This window comes from Mus musculus, chromosome 11 (assembly GCF_000001635.26).
Source record: "Mus musculus strain C57BL/6J chromosome 11, GRCm38.p6 C57BL/6J".
Taxonomy (NCBI): Eukaryota; Metazoa; Chordata; class Mammalia; order Rodentia; family Muridae; genus Mus; species Mus musculus.
Window position 1 is genome coordinate 66,384,180 of NC_000077.6, and position 18,261 is coordinate 66,402,440.

The 18,261-nt window shown below is 42.7% G+C and overlaps 1 protein-coding gene across 3 annotated transcripts in view; it reads right to left on the bottom strand.

Moving 5' to 3' along the window:
• Positions 1–18,261, bottom strand: part of Shisa6 (shisa family member 6) — a 316,260-nt gene that overhangs the window by 172,455 nt on the left and 125,544 nt on the right. The window lies entirely within an intron of this gene.

Genomic DNA, 18,261 nt, shown 5'->3' on the forward strand with positions numbered 1-18,261 from the left:
GGTTGGTAAAGCAGACTGCACAGTTTTAAACACTTGCAGAATTATCTTTATGGACCGCAGTGGGACTAAAGGCTCCTGGAGCTGCCCTAGTGAAGGTGGTATGCAAACAGAGTGAGAAAAGCAAGGGTGGAATAAACCAGAAAGCCGCTCCAGGGACAGAGCTACAGCTCTCCAGCTTCGGAGCCTGCTTGCAATGCAGAACATGCGCTTAGAGCTCACATGGAGTGGGGCAATGAGCAGCTGAGAGACAGCTCGAAGGACACTGAGGGCCAGAGTCACACACATACACACACACACACACACACACACACACACACACACACACACACACACGAGAGAGAGAGAGAGAGAGAGAGAGAGAGAGAGAGAGAGAGAGAGAGAGAGAGCTGAATTACCCTGTGCAAAAATATGTCCCAGAAAAGTGAGGGAACACATTTAAAACCCCAGTGGGAGACTTCATTGCCTGGGATAAAGGGATGCCCCTGGCTTACACACAGTTGAATCATGTTACTGACACACCAACTGCAAAAAGTGTGCATCAACTAGAAACAGACAATTGCTCCCACTCGCAGCTGACTCCACCTGAGAACACCAGTGGATATATAAAATTATAACCAAACTTAACTCTTAATTAAGAAAATGAAATAAACATTTTTTTGGTTGGTTGATTGGTTTTGTTTTTGTTTTTTTGGGTTTTTTTTGTTTGTTTTTGTTTTTGTTTTTGTTTTTTCTTTTTACTCCAGTTCTCTCTACATAGCCCTGGCTGTCCTGGAATTGGTTATATAGACCAGGATGCTCTCAAATGCACAGAGATCTGCCTGCTTCTGCCACCCAAGTTCTGGAATGAAAGGTGTGCACCTTATAATATGCCTTTAAAAAACTAATCAATTTCACAAAAATCTAAGCATTCCATGATACCCAGTACCAAGGTGATAACACCTCTGTTACTTTGTGGAATAGTACCTATTTGGCTTGTCATCCTACGGCTGGGAAATTTCCCCTACTTACTTTCCAATTTTTCCTCAAGATATGAACCAGAGTAAACAGTACTGGGTTGATTGCAATTTGTTTTTAACCAGTGAGGAACAGCTACGCAAAAGATTGAGGCAGAGCAGTGTGTGCTGGTTGTGATGATTTCCAAGGCATGGGATAATGAGGAAGAGGAGGAGGGAAGTAAGAGGAAGAAAGGGGGAAGGAAAAAGAGGTAGCAGTACAAAGCAATGTCTCAGTATGATCCCTTTTATAGAAAGAATAATTAGAAGTCATACAAAGAGGGTATCTGCAGGCCCACTGCAAGTATGATGTCTTATGCAAGCAACATGCTTTTCCGGTAATAAACTTGCTTACAATATTCATTCCCTTGGGAGAGAGCTTAGGATGAAAGGAAAGAGCTGTTTGACTTTGATTTTTCACTAACTTACTGTTTGAAATTTTAAACATGTGCATGCGCTCTGCTTACTTTTCACAATATTTATAGAGTATCTGGGAACAGGAAGAGGGATTAGGCTCGGTGTTTGCCCCTCTTCTGTAACAATAAAAAATAAAATAAAATTTCCCAATACATGGCATTTTATGAACAGAAGGTGGTCCAGGAAGTTAGCCACTTTTCCTTGTGTAAATGACAGTACCTGACACCCACCTCACAGATATTTCAAGGGCTTCCTAGGATGCTCCAGGCTAATAATCCCCCCATAAATGACCAATGCTCTTGTTTGTTAAGCCCACTCGTTCCTCTTTCCCATTCAGGGAGCTCCTGAGGGCCTCTCACTTTGTATGAATTCTAAGCTGACCTTGACCAGAAAGAGGCCCAGTCAGAAAGAGATTGAGAGCCCCAGCTTTTGCATCCAGGCTGGGACCTCTTTCCCCTAGTGGACCAGTGGAGCTCCTTCTATTTGCCATGAACTTCAGCCTAGCTATATAAGGAGGCAGTGGCTGAGAACTAGGAGAGAGAGTTTCCCCAGGTAGCCTCTTTCTGGTAAGCAAACCAGGTGATTTCCAAGCTGATTCTAACAAAGGAGATTGAAGGACTACTGCTTTCTTTGCCTGTGGCCAATCCATAGTTTAAAACTCTAACAAGTAGCTACTAGAAATGCCCTGTTTATTTCATGTGAGGATTCAGGTACTTGCTCACACAAGCCTATGGTGACCTTATACTCCAGTGCCCAGGATGAAATACTCCACTGTGAACAACCTCCTTCTGAGGTCTTCCTTCTGCCTACGCCGTATGTAGCTTTGGAAGACAACAAGGACCAGGACCAGACATCAGTCCCCAAACCTCCATGGAGATGAGTACCCACAGCCGTGCGGACTCTGAATGAACAACCCTGGCTTGCAAGACTCAATCATGGACAGAGCAGCGAGCAGGGAGCATGCTCAAGGTCACAGAAAGCCTTGGACTTAACCTCACCGGGATAGAACTCTTCATCCTACAGTGCAGTTCTGGAAAGACGTCATTAGGTATAGAAGAATGAAGAGCCCAGATAAGGTGAGAGTAGAGACCAAGATGTTAAAACCCAGCTTGATAACCACCCAACAAGAAAGCTTCCTCCGGAAAGGAACTCACATACTTTTAGTTCAAATAAATGCTTTCTGTTTTCTTGGTATAGATGTTTTAAATTTTGAAACAAAATTTGAATAAACAAAAACATACATTTTTTTTTCCTATACACACCTCAAAGCTGTGGCAAAAGGCAAAGAAAGCTCATGGTTGATGGAAAATTCTAGGTCACTTTCATCCACTTAATGGGAGATTTTTTTCAGTGTGTCTTGAATATTATATATTCTTGGGGATAAATTGTGTTTGGAGGAGGGTCGTAGTTATTAATGTATTATGCAATTTAACTAAGTGTGGCAGCACAATCTCAATTATTCCATTGATGAAGGCAAGAGGGAGACAAATTCAAAGCCTGAGCTATATAAAAGCAAGTTCAAGTTCAGCACAGACAATCTGCTAACACTGTGTCACTGGACACATAGATCCCGCTAGCATATGCAAGGCCCTGTGTTCAATCTCTAGCACCAGAGAGTGGAGAGAAGAGAACAGAAAAAAATAAATAAAAAATTACACGCTATAGAGATAAAACTGTCCAAGTCATACCTTTTGTGCAGTCTAACGATTTGCCAAGGAGAAGGGTGAGAGAGCCCTTTGGAGGTGGTAATATCAAACTTCAGAAATTAGAGATGATCTAAACCCTTTGTCTAGTTCCTGCCTTGAAGTCAGAATCCAGGGAAGGTGAACAATAACTAGAGGTGTGTCTGAGGTCACCCTTTTTAAGCTCTGTATTGACAGATGAGAAAAATGATGTCGGGAGGGGTTGGCAGCCCAAAGCCATGGAGATATGACTTTTGGCCTCTGCCTTCCCAGGCCAACATTCTTCCCAATGTCCCTAAAAGCATACAGCCTGCCTTGTGGAGGAGGAAATGACACTAAAGCTTATTTCTACTCCAAGGGACCCCAGTGCACCATTTATTTTCTCTTCAGTTATTTTCTCTTCAGTTATGTTGGCTGCGATCCCCTTGGAAGGTAGCCCAGCCAAACCAAATCCCTGTCTTTGACTCTAATCAGAATCTCAGAGCTGTCTCATTGTCTTAAGCAGGACTCTGGCCAAGAGCAGTCCTGAAGAGGACCAGCAGAGGAGGTAGAAGATGCAGGAGCTCTCTGCAGGGAGAACAGTTCGTTCTCTAACTGCTCCAAATGTCTTGCAAGGTCATGGAGGTTAGGGTAGACCGCTGAGCCCTGAGAACTGAGTGATTTGAAGAGGCCCCTCTTGTTACCACTTGCTGATGTGCACTTCCTCAGTCCTGGGGAGGCTAAGACCTGTTTTTATCTGTTTCTACAAAACTACTGTGCTTCCTACAAGTGCAACCAAATTAACAGGCTTAGTGAAGGGATCCTGAGAAACTGCCACCACTTTGTTCAATTCAGACCACATGCCATGGTGCTAAGGCAGAGAAAACCTCTGATTATCTACAGGACAAATTGTGTCGGTTTTTCCTATTTTAAAGATGAGGAAATAGTCTTGGAGAAGTTAAAAAATCATCAAAGTCGGGATGGCTATGCAGTGATTTAGGACAGAGGCTCGTATCCATGCTCCGGGTCTCTACACTGAGGGCTCTTGCCATTTACCATGGTCCCAGGGAAGCTGAGCTTGAGGTGCCAACTAACTCCAGAGAGAGGATAAGAACACAAGCTTCCAATAAATCAGTCTGGCTCTGACACCACCTCAGCAGCTCTGAGCAAAGCCCTCGTGCTTTCTGAGCCTCAGCTATTCTCCTTGGTGAATGGGAGTGTGCCTACCTCATAAGACAGCCGTAAAGATTAAGGTAAATGCATCCATGCATATAATACACAGAACACTTATTCATTAAACATGATTATCGTCCCTAATACCACAGGAAGGTGTTGTTGAAGAACACTCGACATTTCAAAGTGCTTCAGGAGAAACACAAGAAGACTGCAATGATCCAAGGAACTCATGCTTCTAGGTTCATACTGGTGATCTCTTTATCCCTTCTTGGTTTAAAGAACTCGCTAAAATGCACGTGGAAATTATTTGGAAAAGAGAAACTAAGAAAATGCTGAATCCTGGTTCATATCTCATATAAAAGGCAATGGTGTGTCTCACACCTGCCTGCCCTGGAATTGTGTTCTTGAGTCCTTCATCTTGGTCATGAGATGCTGTGTGGATTGGGCCACCATTCTGGGAATAGGTCATTGCTCAGAAGTTACCAGAGACTGACATTGTTTGATCTACATGGCATCTTTATGTGGAAAATTTATCTTGACATCACCTACTGCTTCTAGTTCCTTGGAAAAATGGGTCATATGAGAGTCTTAGAGTTCAATTCAAGAGGCCCTTCTCTGATCTACTTCTATTTGAAATACTCCATCTCTTCTGAAATATTTAGTAGAGACTATCCTGCTGTAAACAGAACAGAGCAGGAACCAGAGAGAACAACTTAGGAACTATAGCTATTCTAGACTTAAACTCCTGGGAGAGACTAATTTGAGTTATGGACCATTAGACTTGAAGCACCTTCTTCCCCTGTCCATTTGAATGGCAATGGTCTATGCTGATAACCACCCATGCCTACATCATTCTATCACAACTGACCAGGAGAAACACCAGTGACAAAGCCCTATTATCATCTGCACTGAGGAGCCATGGGACTTCAAGGCAGTTATTGTTATGATCTGTAAAAGGATATGAGTTATACAACTTAATCACACTTGTTTTAACTAAATTAATCAACTCATATAAAATGGTTAAGACCCTAACTAGACATGTTAACTCAATAAGTGGTTGTCATTGTCATTCAAATCTAAGCAAGTGAGTCTGGCAGTGGAAAATGATACCTAGTACTAAGGACTGTCATATATAACAAGTGTATATGTGTGTGGGGGGTATCCTCTGTCAGCGGTGGGAGTAGGGGTTGGGGAGGTTACATTGACCATCTGGATTAAAATCTCAGTTCCAGCCGGGCAGTGGTGGTGCACACCTTTAATCCCAGTACTTGGGAGGCAGGCAGATTTCTGAGTTCGAGGCTAGCCTGGTCTACAGAGTGAGTTCTAGGACAGCCAGGGCTACACAGAGAAACCCTGTCTAAAAAAAAAAAAAAATCAGTTTCATTTTTTATTAGCTGTGTGATTTAAGACAAATTACTTAAAATTTCTAGTTCATTCATCAGTTATACATTTAAAAGAAAGAGAAAACTACTAGACTCTTCTTCATTGGCTGACTGAAAGATATTTAATGAATAGATAGACAAAAAAAAAAGCATGTATAGACAAAGGGTGTGTCTAGATCTGTAAAGGCCTGTATTCTTTCAATCAACTCTGCGTCTTTTTGGCATTTTCTAGAGGTAAGAACCACAAGTCAGGCCCCATCACCATCACACAATACAGTTCCCAGACTTTTTATGGAGTGTAACCTGGTGTGCTGACTGGTTTTATGTCAGCTTGACACAGCTAGAGTCACTGGAGAGGAAGGAGTCTCCTCTTTGATTTGAGGAGTGGCAATAGGCAAGCCTGTAGAACAATTTCTTAGTTAGCGATTGCTGTCAGAGGGTCTAGATCATTGTGGGTGGGGTCACCTGGGGTGGGAGACCCTGGGTGGGAAGCCCTAGGTTCTATAGGAAAGCAGGCTGAGCAAGCCATGTAGAGCAATCTAGGAAGCAGCACATGACCCCCCCCCCCCCCACACACACACACACACCATGGCCTCTGCATCAGCTCTTACCTCCATGTTCAGGCCCAGTTTGAGTACCTGTCCTGATTTCCATACATGGTAAACAATCATATGAAAGCGTAAGCCAAATAAACCTTTTCCTTCCCAAGTTTCCGTTGGTCACTCTGTCTCATCACTGCAACAGTAACCCTAACCAGGGCACCTGAGAGCTCCAGCATTTTCTGCTTTCTGTACCCTTCCGTTTCTGACTTTGCCCTTCTCCTGCCTAGAGAAGTCTGAGTGGGAAGGAATGCAAGAGGGCACTTGCATTCATCTCCTCTGTGTCTTTCCTGCGTTTTTGGTAAGTGAACTGTCTGCCCCTGTCACTGTTGCAGCCTAACATCCACCTCCGTTCATCTCCAGCTTATCCCTCTCCTCCTCGAAGCACCGATTTCTTTCCTCAATAAACTCATCCACAGCGGAACTTATCCCAATGCTCACAACCTTAAATGCAACTTCCCCTTTACCCCGCAGCCCCCTCCCCAGCCACTGCTTCATATCTTTACCAGCCTTCACAGTGAAATTTGACCAAAGCCATCCTGATAGTAACTTTCTCCACCCCAACAGTTCTCTTTGTGCTTGTAAATCCCTCCGTTCACCTCTCCATTTGTTAGCATAAGCCTTTGTGGGACTGGATTAAGAACCTCTGTAATTACATCAGCAAAAGTCCTGTTTACAAGTGAGATCAGACTCATAGGTGTGGAGGCTGGGATTTCAACATACTCTTCAGAGAGATGCTTAGTCTTGAATATGTCCCCAAAGACTCAAGCATTGGAAATTTAATCTCTGAATTCGTACAGTGATATACAGAGTGGGACCTTTGGCAGATAACAAGGGTAAGATGATGGTCCTTCCCTCCCCATGCAGAGCCCTCAGCCTTGATGACATGGTACAAAGGCTCCTGCTAGATGCGGTCCTGTGATCTTGATTCCAAGATTCCCCATCTCTAGAACCACAGAGAGAAAGCTTCTTTATAAATTATTCAGCTGGAGGCATTTTGATACAGGAACACAAAATAGACCAAGTCAAAAGGAAGTTTCATCATTTCAACAGTCCCCAAAGAGTTTCTCCCAAAGCCTTTCTCATAAGCATCACTCCACCCAAGATCCTTATCATCCCCATTTCTGATCCCCAACCCTTGAAGTTAGCAAATACTGCCATGACTCTCTGTAAATTCAACTCAGAGCCATTCTCTTCTACCTCATCAGCCAGCTACCGGTTAAAACCACAAGCAGTGTCCATCTGACCTGCAACAGTTGAACCAAGCTTTGTACTTCAGCTGAACTCACTGCCATCTGCTCATGATGTAACGCATGTAAAGTCACCTAAATAAGGGCATCAGATCATGCTTTGACTCTCAAAATCTTTCAGGGCTGCATATTCCTAACAGTAGAACACTATTCGCTATATGCTATTGCCCTGCTGGCTTCCCTCACTTATACCAACTTCCTCATTCCTCAGTGCAGGCACATCAAAAGATCTGCTCTCCCAGCATGCCCTGTTCAGATCTGACTCACAATCTTTTGCATTTGCAATCGCCTCTACCTGGAGCTAACACACATCCTCTCTCTGAAATTAGGTCTTTGAGAGTTTCAAACATACAACATGTTTCCATCATATTCAACATCTCCAGTCCTTGCTGAGTTATTTCCTTATCTGGCCAATGTCATGATGCCCCCTTTTAAACTCCCCGGGATCAGTGTTTGCTGCACCACATATTCTTGAGTGTATAATCTTTTACTGGAGAGTACCTGTCTTACCAAGGGGCTACATTAGAGAAAGCTGGCCCATTCTCTCCCAGGAGCTAACAATTGCAAATCTATTCAGGCTTGGGATGGGACTCTGTACCCAACCCCCTCTCCTGCTTGAGATTTGGTCTGGTTTGGGTTTACACAGGTCTTGTGAGTGCTGTAAAGGTTTGTACATGTAGCTACTTCACTATGTCCAGAGATGTCCTTACAGTCATCCACTGCCTCTGGCTTTTACCTTCCTCCTATACCCTCTTCTAAAATGCTTTTAACCACAGTGAAATATTACTACACATACAGAAATACCAAATGTTGCTGGGGATATGGAGCAAATGAAAGCCTTAGCACACTGCTGGTGCGAGGATAAAATCATCAACCTGTTGCAAAGTCTTGTAGATGAAATATGCCTGCTCTAGACCCCAACAATTCCACACCAAGGTATCTACCCAAGAAACATGAGTACACGTTCAGTCAGGTACAAGAATATTTATTACAGCCTTATTTATAACAGTGAAAATGGAAACATTGGAGTTCTCAAAAAAATACAGATTGAATAAATACATTCAAGCACGTGTAGAAAATACAGTTCTGTGCAAATAAAAACTATTAGCAAATACCGTAACATAAATGACTCACAAGCTGAAAATCCAAAGACAAAAGAATACATACTCTAAGATCCCATTCATATAGTGGCTAAAGCAAGCTCTTTTGAAAAGAGCCCAAAAGAAAGGCAAGACTATCTGATGATGACAGAAGTCAGAATAGTGGTTATCTTACATGTAGACTATAACTGGCCACAGAAGAATCTTATGGAGTGGTAGAAATGTCCTGTAATATTTTTTCTAGTGGTTCAATAAGAGGGAGATGTATGGACAGAAAGACAGATGACAGATATAGGTAAATATTCTGTTCAATACTTAGGTTTAATATTTTACATTAAAAATATTTTTCTGTATTTCTGTAGTTTCTTAAGTTCTATTGAAGTGAAGTATAGTATTCTTAGTATTCCAGCTCCCCAAATGTCTATATTTAGCTAGGTTTATAAACCACAGGCCCTCAAAACTACAAAGGTTCTTCACCTCCTCATTAGTAGGGGTGGGGTCAGGACAGAGGAAGTGAATTATAAAACATGGTGTTCAGAGGAAACTGGGTGAGGGTGAAGCAGCCCACTGCCTCTATTCTGCTCAGAGGGCCCACATTCGCAATTCTCCTGCTCAGAGAGTTAGGGTGTGACCATTGAGAGTTAATTCCCTGACAATGAACAGCTCAGGAAGCCTCCTTCCTTTTTTTTTTTTTTTTTTTTTTTTTTTTTTTTTTTTTTTTTTTTTGGTTTTTTTGAAACAGGGTTTCTCTGTGTCGTCTTGGCTGTCCTGGAACTCACGCTGTAGACCAGGCGGGCCTCGAACTCAGAAATTCGCCTGCCTCTGCCTCCCAAGTGCTGGGATTAAAGGCATGTGCCGCCGTCGATCGTCGAGGAAGCCTCCTTCTTAAGAAAGAGAGGTAACGGTGAAGGCAGCCAGAGGCAGAGGCAGAAGGGATTCCATGCAGGAGAAATGTCAGGATGATGGGGCCCTGAGCAAAGGCACCAACCAGCTCTGCCTCTAATAAAGCCATAGTTGCTGTGGTGATGAGTGGGTGAGACATGAGAGAGAAACTCCTAGAAAGTGTGGACCGTACAAGTCAGGAAGCAGAGAGTAGTCATCTCAGCAGCTGGCTTGAAGACATTTATTCTCCCAAGAAACTCCGTGCAACGGGTGACAAGGCATTTAAGGCTCAGAACTCCTTCAAATACTTAAGTAAAAAGTGTTCTCAGTGAAGGATAAAGTCGGACTGAAACCAGACGATATGTAATAAGTCTCTGGGTTTAGGAGACCTCTGATCCACAGGGAAGGACCTCATATTAAGAAATGGTAATCACTCTGTTTGTGCACTTGACTACGAGCATCATATAAAATCTCATTTAATTGAAATGCTGAAACCACCTCAAATCGCATGCATTAATTATCCCCATGTGGCACATAAGAAAGTAAAGTCCTTCTCGGTTTAGATCATTTGTCTAAAACCACACAGTGAGTAAGGTAAGGCTTGGGGATTTGAGCAAAGCTTGCTTTACTCCAAAGCCTGTGGCTTTTCAGACTGTCAGGAGAAATAAAGATGTACTATATTGCAGGAAAGTGAGATTAGTGAAGCCACAAGGCAGGAAGCCGATCGAGGTCAGGTTCCAAAAAAGTGGGCCCAGGAAGAAGAATGTGAGGCCAAGACTTAAGCTCAATAGTGCAAAGCAGAAAGATGACAGCACGTGAAGGTACACCAAAGCCTGGGCTGGAGCAACTGCTGACAATCCCCAGGGAGCTAAGGCATATGGCTAACAGTCTGTTCCTGTTAGAGGGTAGACAGAGAAACATCCCCGGATCCAGAGACTGTGAAAGCTCATCTCTATGCATACCTGCAGCACATGTCGTCTTCTTCAGGGCAGTGGTAGGATCCTGCTTCCCGGCTCTTTGGGTCTCACACTCTGGATGTACAAGAAAGAATGCTTCTCACCCTTTCAGCTACCCTGCATGTAGCCTAACACCCTGCACAGGCTGATCATCAGCTTTTCATGTTGAGTTAATTAATTAACAATTTCAGTTTGCTCGTTCACGGTCTATCTGAGGCTGAGTCAAGGCAGTGCCTCTTTATCTGCAGCAGGCAGATGCCTCCCCTTAAGCCACCCACGTAATTATCTCGGGTCTCTAAGCCCCTTTGAATTCCACAGCCATTATGCTAGGGGGAGAGCTTAGTGGTAGAGAGTGCGCTTCTCATGCATGAGGCTATGGGTTCGAGGCCCCAGCGCTGTGAAGCCTGTATTCAGGGATACAAGCCAAATAGTCCTTTATTCACTTGCTTAGCAAAATGCTGAGTGGAGATTAACTTTGTATGTCCTTTGTTTAATAACAAAGAGGCTCAAGTTTTCAGAGCCCATGCTATTTTTATAAAGAAAATGTCAGGGGGTGGAGAGACAGCTCAGAAGTTTAACTCACTTTTTGCCAAGTTTGACTCCTGGCATCATCAAGGTAGCTCACAACCATCCCTAACTTCAAATTTCCAGGGAACCAGATGCACTCTTCTCTCCTCCTCATGTATCAGGCATGCGTGTAGCACACATACATACATACATACATACATACATACATACATACAGGCAAAACATTCAAATGCATAAAATAAAATAACCTTAAAATAGAAAACTTTAAAATGACTTTTTATTCAAAAATAAATAGAAAGAAAGTTTATAAGTTGTAATTTTCCTTAAAAACTAATGAAACTTTGATTAATTTCAAGACAATTCTTATAAGAAAAATGTATATGAACTGAAGGATAAAAAGACTCCATCAAAAGTTGAAGTGGAATGAGGCTGGAGAGGTGACTCTATAGTTAAGAGTACTGGCTGTTCTGCCAAAGAACCAGTGTTCAATTCCAGCACCCAAATGGAGTTCACAACTACCTAGAACTCCAGTCCCAAGGGATTTGACATTCTCTTCTGACCACTGCACACGCAGGGTGAACAGACATATGTACTGAGCACTCTCACACAGAAAAATAATAGTCTTTTAAGTTGTTGTGAAAAACAAACCAAAACCAACCAGCCAACCAAACACCTGGGTGTCAGAAAGAAGTAAGTAATTTGGAAGAGAATGTAATCAGGTCTTGCACCAGGGAACATGAATTATAAAAAGCAGAGTGGTATGGGTGCAATAATAGGTAAATGGAAGAAAACAGATAAGGCAGGGAAGAGATGTTAGTAAGCTTAAGGAGTGAACATAGAGTAAAGATATCACTGAGGTCAAAGATAGAGGGAAAAAATGGATAAGAGCTAACTGATTAGGCCATAAAAATCAAACAGGCACAAGGGAAACTTAGCCTTGAATTGTGCTAAACCTTATATTATTTTTCCCTCAAGATTTGAAACTAAGAGTTTAAGTATTGTGCATGTAAAATGATACATAACTCCAGAGTCCCTATTAAGACACTTCAAAGTCATATGAAATTGACAAGTCTGTGATATTATAAATCGTGTGAAGGCCAAAAGCCTTGGACCAGAGAGGAAAGTGGCTATCTTCCTGATCTTTGGTAAGAGGTGCCCACTCTGAGATCAAATGAGGAAGAAATAAAAAATATATATAGTAGGTCACATTTGACAAAAATAGTTTTAGAAGATTAAAAGTCACCACAAACATGAGCCCATGTTCATAGCATTGTTCATATTGCAATGGTCAAAGAGTGGACCAGCCAAGGTGCTCATTCACTCAAGGATGAGTGAATAAGTAAGATGTGGTATCCATGTGCAATGGAATATTATTCTGTCTTATAGGGAACTTGTCACATGTTACAACACAGACGAAAGTTGAGGACATTATGGTAAATGAAATAAGCTTAAATCAATCAACCAAACAAACAAACAAAACCACATACTATATTGATTTCACATAGCTATTCAGAAAGGTCTAATGTATAGAGACATAAAGTTGAATGGTGGTAGCCAGGAGAGGAGTCACTGTTTAATGGGTACAAAGTTGTAGTTTTTTCAGGGTTTAAAAAAAATCCTGGAGATCCGTCCTATACCAATTAGAATAGATTATTACTGAACAATGTATACCTGCGGTGTTCAAGATGGTAAATTGAGTTACATGTACTTCCTCAAAATTGTTCATTTAAAAGCAAATCTGTTTACTGTATATTTTAAAAGTCCCTACAAATAAGAGCTGAGCTTCCTTGGGAACATTTGAAATATGGACAGGAAGGCAGATAAGTCACACAGTATCTCTTTAGGGCAATAGATGGATGAGTTATTAGAGTGTTAAAACATGCACACCCTTTGACTCAGTAATTCCACTTGTAGCAAGGGAATTCCCTTTCATCCAAGGGAAATAATTACAGACCTAGCAGAGATTTGTGTGCAGTGATTGTCATCACAGCATTATTTATAATAATGGAAAAGTACACCAACCTCAATTTGTTCAACGAGAGGATGGCTGAATAAATTAAGCTATATTCAAAGGGTGGATGCCACACAGTCATTTGCTGGGAGATTTTCTAGACTATTTTAATGTTAGGAGAAAGATTCACCAAGTACTATTAGGTAAACAAAATGTTTACAACGAATATATAATGTGATTACATCTTTGAAAATATAGAGAGAGGTACACCTAGACCAGGAGGAAGGTATAACAGTTACTCTCAAGAGGGTTGCTGCATGGGATACGATTTCCAGGTGCTTCTCAACAAACAAATATTTCTTCTATATTGAGAATCACTCCATTTTGGAAATAGGGTGTGTTTTGATGGGAAAGGGTAATCAACCACAGAGCAAAATGAAGTGGTGGCTTGTGTAAGAGCCACCAGAGCAAGGCCTCCTCTTACCACAGTAGGGTTGCTAATGGGTATTGCCTCCCTGCTGGCTTTCTGAAGTCATCTCTTGGCATAGAAAGCATAATGATGTGTGTACGAGGTTTGAGGACTTGCTCTCTGCCCCAATTCCCCTTGTCTGGGAAAGTCAGGAAAGCCATTCTTTTGCTAGCATACAGGTCCTCTGATGACACTGAGATAACATTAGACTCCAATTCACCTTGCAGAGACCTCACTGAAAGGGACACCATGGGACCTGGGTTCTGGGAGTGAGGGTTGGTGTCCTGAATCAACAAGTAATGTTGCACTGTTGACAGTTGACAATGTATTATCCACCTAGAGTCAGAGCCAAGACCAGCAGAAACAGACAGAAAGGCACACAGACTGCTGGAGTCAGCCATCAAGAAAAAGCCTCCCGGTTCTCTTGTTCATTTAGGAGAGACTAAGCCATTAACATGCTCATCTATTCGGTGTGAACTTTAAATAAGATGTTCCAGTGATGGGGATAGAGGAAGCTGCTTTGCTGCAACTGGGAAGAGAGTAATTGTGTAGGATGTTTGCATCTGCTGAATGGCAGCTCTGGGAGCTGGCTTCATGCAAGTGAGACAGACCATCCCAGAGAGTCCCAAGGAGACTAGCTGAAGGCAGCTGCCTTCGCATGGGCAGATTGCATGCGATCTCTAATTCAGACTGTCTAGACTGGTGCTTGAGGCTCTAAGTACCCAACTGGGGTGGGAAGTGTTGTATATCAACAAGGAAGATGGGATATTGCTGTTGATCTGCTCATTAATCCAGCCCTACAGCACATGGGAACAGCATATCCTATAGTTCATCTGTGGGTCTTATGTCTATAGAAAAATTCTCCACGTACAGAAAAACTTCACACCAGCTAATGTACACACATATCATATCATCGATGTTCACATCCTGTCTGAACACTGACGACAGCTGGTGTGATGTTTACTCCTCTGCTCTTTGCTGCCATGTTGCTCCTTGGACAGCATGGTAGAGTCTATACTGAGTGCAAGTGCCATTGGGGCATTTAAGTGCTGGCCATCATGCAGATCATCTTGGAGATGAAAAGGGATATATGCTGATCCCTGTGCCTATGTCTCTGACTGACCAGTTCCAAAGACTTGCTATCAGCTTCCTGTCTCTGCTCTGGGCCCTAGGGAGCTGTCTCTCTGGATTATAGGTCTTGGCCTCCATTTTCACCCAGATGTCAATCCTAGCATGAGTTTATGGAATGATGGGAGAAAAAAAAAAAGATTGCACTTTTGGTTTTCTTCTATTTGTTTTCTTTTCTTTTGGGCAGTTATTACATCCCTCCATGGGGCAGGCTCTAAATGCACTCTAGTAATGCAATACCCTGCTTCATAAGGCATTGGTGAATAGTAACAGTTTCCAACTACAAGGTATTAGAATAATACCTGGTGTGTGTGTGTGTGTGTGTGTGCGCGCGCGTGTGTGAGTGCACACACTGCCATGAATGCATGACAACACACACACACACACACACACACACACACAGAGAGAGAGAGAGAGAGAGAGAAAGAGAGAGAGAGAGACTGCAGAACTCAGAATAGAACTCCAGGGTTCATGCATTCTATTATTTTGCCCTTCCTACCCTTAATCCTAAAGTGATTCTTCTAGATAAAGAGCAAATTACATGTGGAGGAACAGTGGAGAACTATGTACTACAGCGGGATCCCTTAAGGAAGTCAGAAAGCAGGCTACAAGGAAGAAGGTTGGACATATGCTCACCACAGATGGCAGTCAGCAACACAGGCAGCACAGTCTTCAGGGTGTGTCAATAACAGTTGCCTATTGCCACTGTAATGTTAGTACCTTAGGGACCTACAGAACTGAAAGGCTGAACTGGTAAGAAGGCTGCCTGAAGACTTCATCACTAGCCCTAAAAGATAGACAGAGATATACAGGGTTCAGTGGTACACAATTTAGAGTTCCTTACCACCACCAACTTGGGAAGTCCACAATGTCGAGGGGCACAGAAGACTTCATTTTCAATATGCCCAAATAAAAGTAGTGAAAGGAAATCAGGCCCTGGCTTTAGAGCTTGGGGTTCCCATTTGGTAAAGGCACTTCTCAGAGTGGTGAGCTAGAACACTTCCCTGTTACCCAAGAACTGAGGGTAGGCAGAGTTGGCCCAGGCCATGGACTCTGCTTTTTCTCAGGTCCTAGGTGCAAGTATGGAATATGATACTCAGTTGGCTTTCTGGGTTGGGTGGGGGTGTTCATAATACGTTTTACCTATTATGTGCAGAGCAACGTTTGAAGTCAAGGAATAATCAGGAAGAATTAGTTTATCCTTAGTAATGACAGCTGCCTAGCCATCCCACTCTAGTAACTGGGACCAGAGGGGCATCTTCTCCTTCCCATTCTGCTCCACACCATGACCTTGCTTGCTTCTCAGAAAGCTGGCTGCTAGGACTTTTGAAGCCAGTTCGATGATTGAACATATTCACATCTGAGAGCTCAGTGGCATGCAAACAGAGAAGAAGCAAGCTTCCAGTCCTGTTTCATTTAAAAATGGCCATTCTGTTTCCGGAGAGAGAACAAATGGGGAAATCACTGTGTGAGTATGGTGGGGGTGCAGACCCATGCTCGAAAACAAGGCTCAGACCATCTGGTCCCATTAGCGGCTGTACCCTCTGAACTACACCCAGTGGACAGAGACACAGCTGCCTGAGCTGATGTGTGAGCTCCTCCAGGCCTCTCTGGTCTCTAGATGCCTGAGGCTTTCCGTGTGACCTCGAAGGCATTGCCAGCACAGCTCAAATGTGCCTCATTAATTCACTCCCATCTGCTTTACAAAGCCCCCAACGGACAGCGTGGAAAAAGGGTTAGGAGGTGGGTGGGTCCCTGCTTGGTGGGCATCCTTGTTAACAAGAGAAGGGGCCCAGGTAACTTCTCCTGTCACTCACACACTATTCCAGGATGTGTAGATTTCAGTGTTCTTCCAAGTGGGCTTCTTGGAGCAACAGCTTGAAAAATCACAGGTCTTCATTGGAAACCTACCTTCGTCCCAATAAAATCTGCATCAGGATAAGGGTCTCTGGTGATTTTTCTGTGCACTGGGATTTAAAAAGCATTAGTAGAGGGTGTTAATTCTATACTGGGAGTGATTGTGCACTCACAGGGGACATCTGTCAATATCTGGAAGCATTTTGAGTTGTTGCACTGGCAAGGGAGGAGGTATATGATGTCCTAAAATAGAAGTTGGAGTGATTTACCAACATCTGAAAAATGATCAGTCAGCCCCTTACAAAACAAAAGATCATTCAGTTCAAAACTCCCGGAGTGCTGAGGCAGAGACTTCCCCCAGTAGAAAGAAAAGGAAGAGTTTACTGGGATCCATCCCCAATGCCTCTGCACCTCATAGTTCAACTGAAATTATTTAAACATGAATTTCTACAGCACGTCCAGAACGACTCTGTAAACAGATGCCTTCTAGTATGTAATCCCAGAAGGCAGGGATGATGGCTTCCATTTCAGAACAACATTAAAATCTAAATTACAAACAGAAAAATTATGTTTCTTCTATTCCTCAAAGCATCCCTCATTTTGTCCCATTTACCAAGGTGCCCTCTGTGTCCACCACGGGGTAGCAACATTCCCTGGGACTATGGGCATACCGGTCAGTCTTTCCAGAGCTGGAAGGAGACTGCCTTCCTCTCATCTAGCTGTCTTGAAATGGACAGTTTAATACTACAGTCACACTCCTATGCAACAGAATGCCAGAAAGTGTTCATCTGAACTACAATTTTGCACCTGTTGTCTAACCTTTCCATCCCCCATCCTTCCCTCTCTTTGATAATCATGAATCTATTCTATCCTTCTTAGAGATCAGCTTGTTAGATTCCACAAACAAGACAGATCATATGGTATTTGTCATTGCACAATTGGCTTATTGCACCACAAATAATGCCCATCCATTTATCCGCATGGCTGCCAACGAAAGGTGTGCATCTGTTTTTAGAGATAAATACTATTCCAGTGTCTATACACACTGCATCTGTTTCCTTTATCCATTCATCTGTTGATAAACTGTAGTTTTATCTCACTAAGTCTTGCTGATTCTTCCATCTCATAGCTCAGCCCCATCCCTTCCTTAACTCCACTGTCAATCTTCTCTTACAGGACGATTCAAATCCCCTGCTTGCTATTTCTCAGCTTTTGTTCTATTATTCTCTTCACTCAATCACTGTAGACGATCAAAGCAATCTTTCTAGTACATAAATGAGGTCATGTCACTCTCTAACTCCAAATCCCTTAATGGTTTCTTGCTGACTGAAGGGTCGATGGCGAACTCCTTAACATAATATTAAATATCCTGCCTTTTTCTCCTGACATGCCTGACTTTGGATTTCTAAATATCAAATTATGTTAGGTTTCCTGAAATCATTTTTCTTGGATGTCTCTGCATATTGCTATATACCTTTTCCTGGTAGACCCAGTCCGCCAAGTGCTTATTCAGTAAAACCCTGCCTGTCACTCAAGCTTCACCTCCAGCACTTACCTTCTCCCCAGTCATCCCACAAATAGAATTTTGCTGTTTCTGTCATTTCCTAAGCATCTCCATTACAACTTTGATCAAAGTTCATTACAGTTGTCTGCACAGCTCTATTTCTTTTAGACTGTGTGATTCATAAGGACAAGAAATGTGACTCTTCTTTTCTGTGCCTCTGCACCCTGGCACAGATCCAAATGCATAGCAGTAGCCTAATGTATACTCATTGAATGAAAACGATTATGTCAGGTAGAAGAAGGGGACCAAACAGGCTTATTCCCATGGCCATACAACAAAGTTCCATTGATGAACTGTGTAGCACAAGGGATCCATGATGGTTCATGGTATTTTGAACATAGAGTTGGGA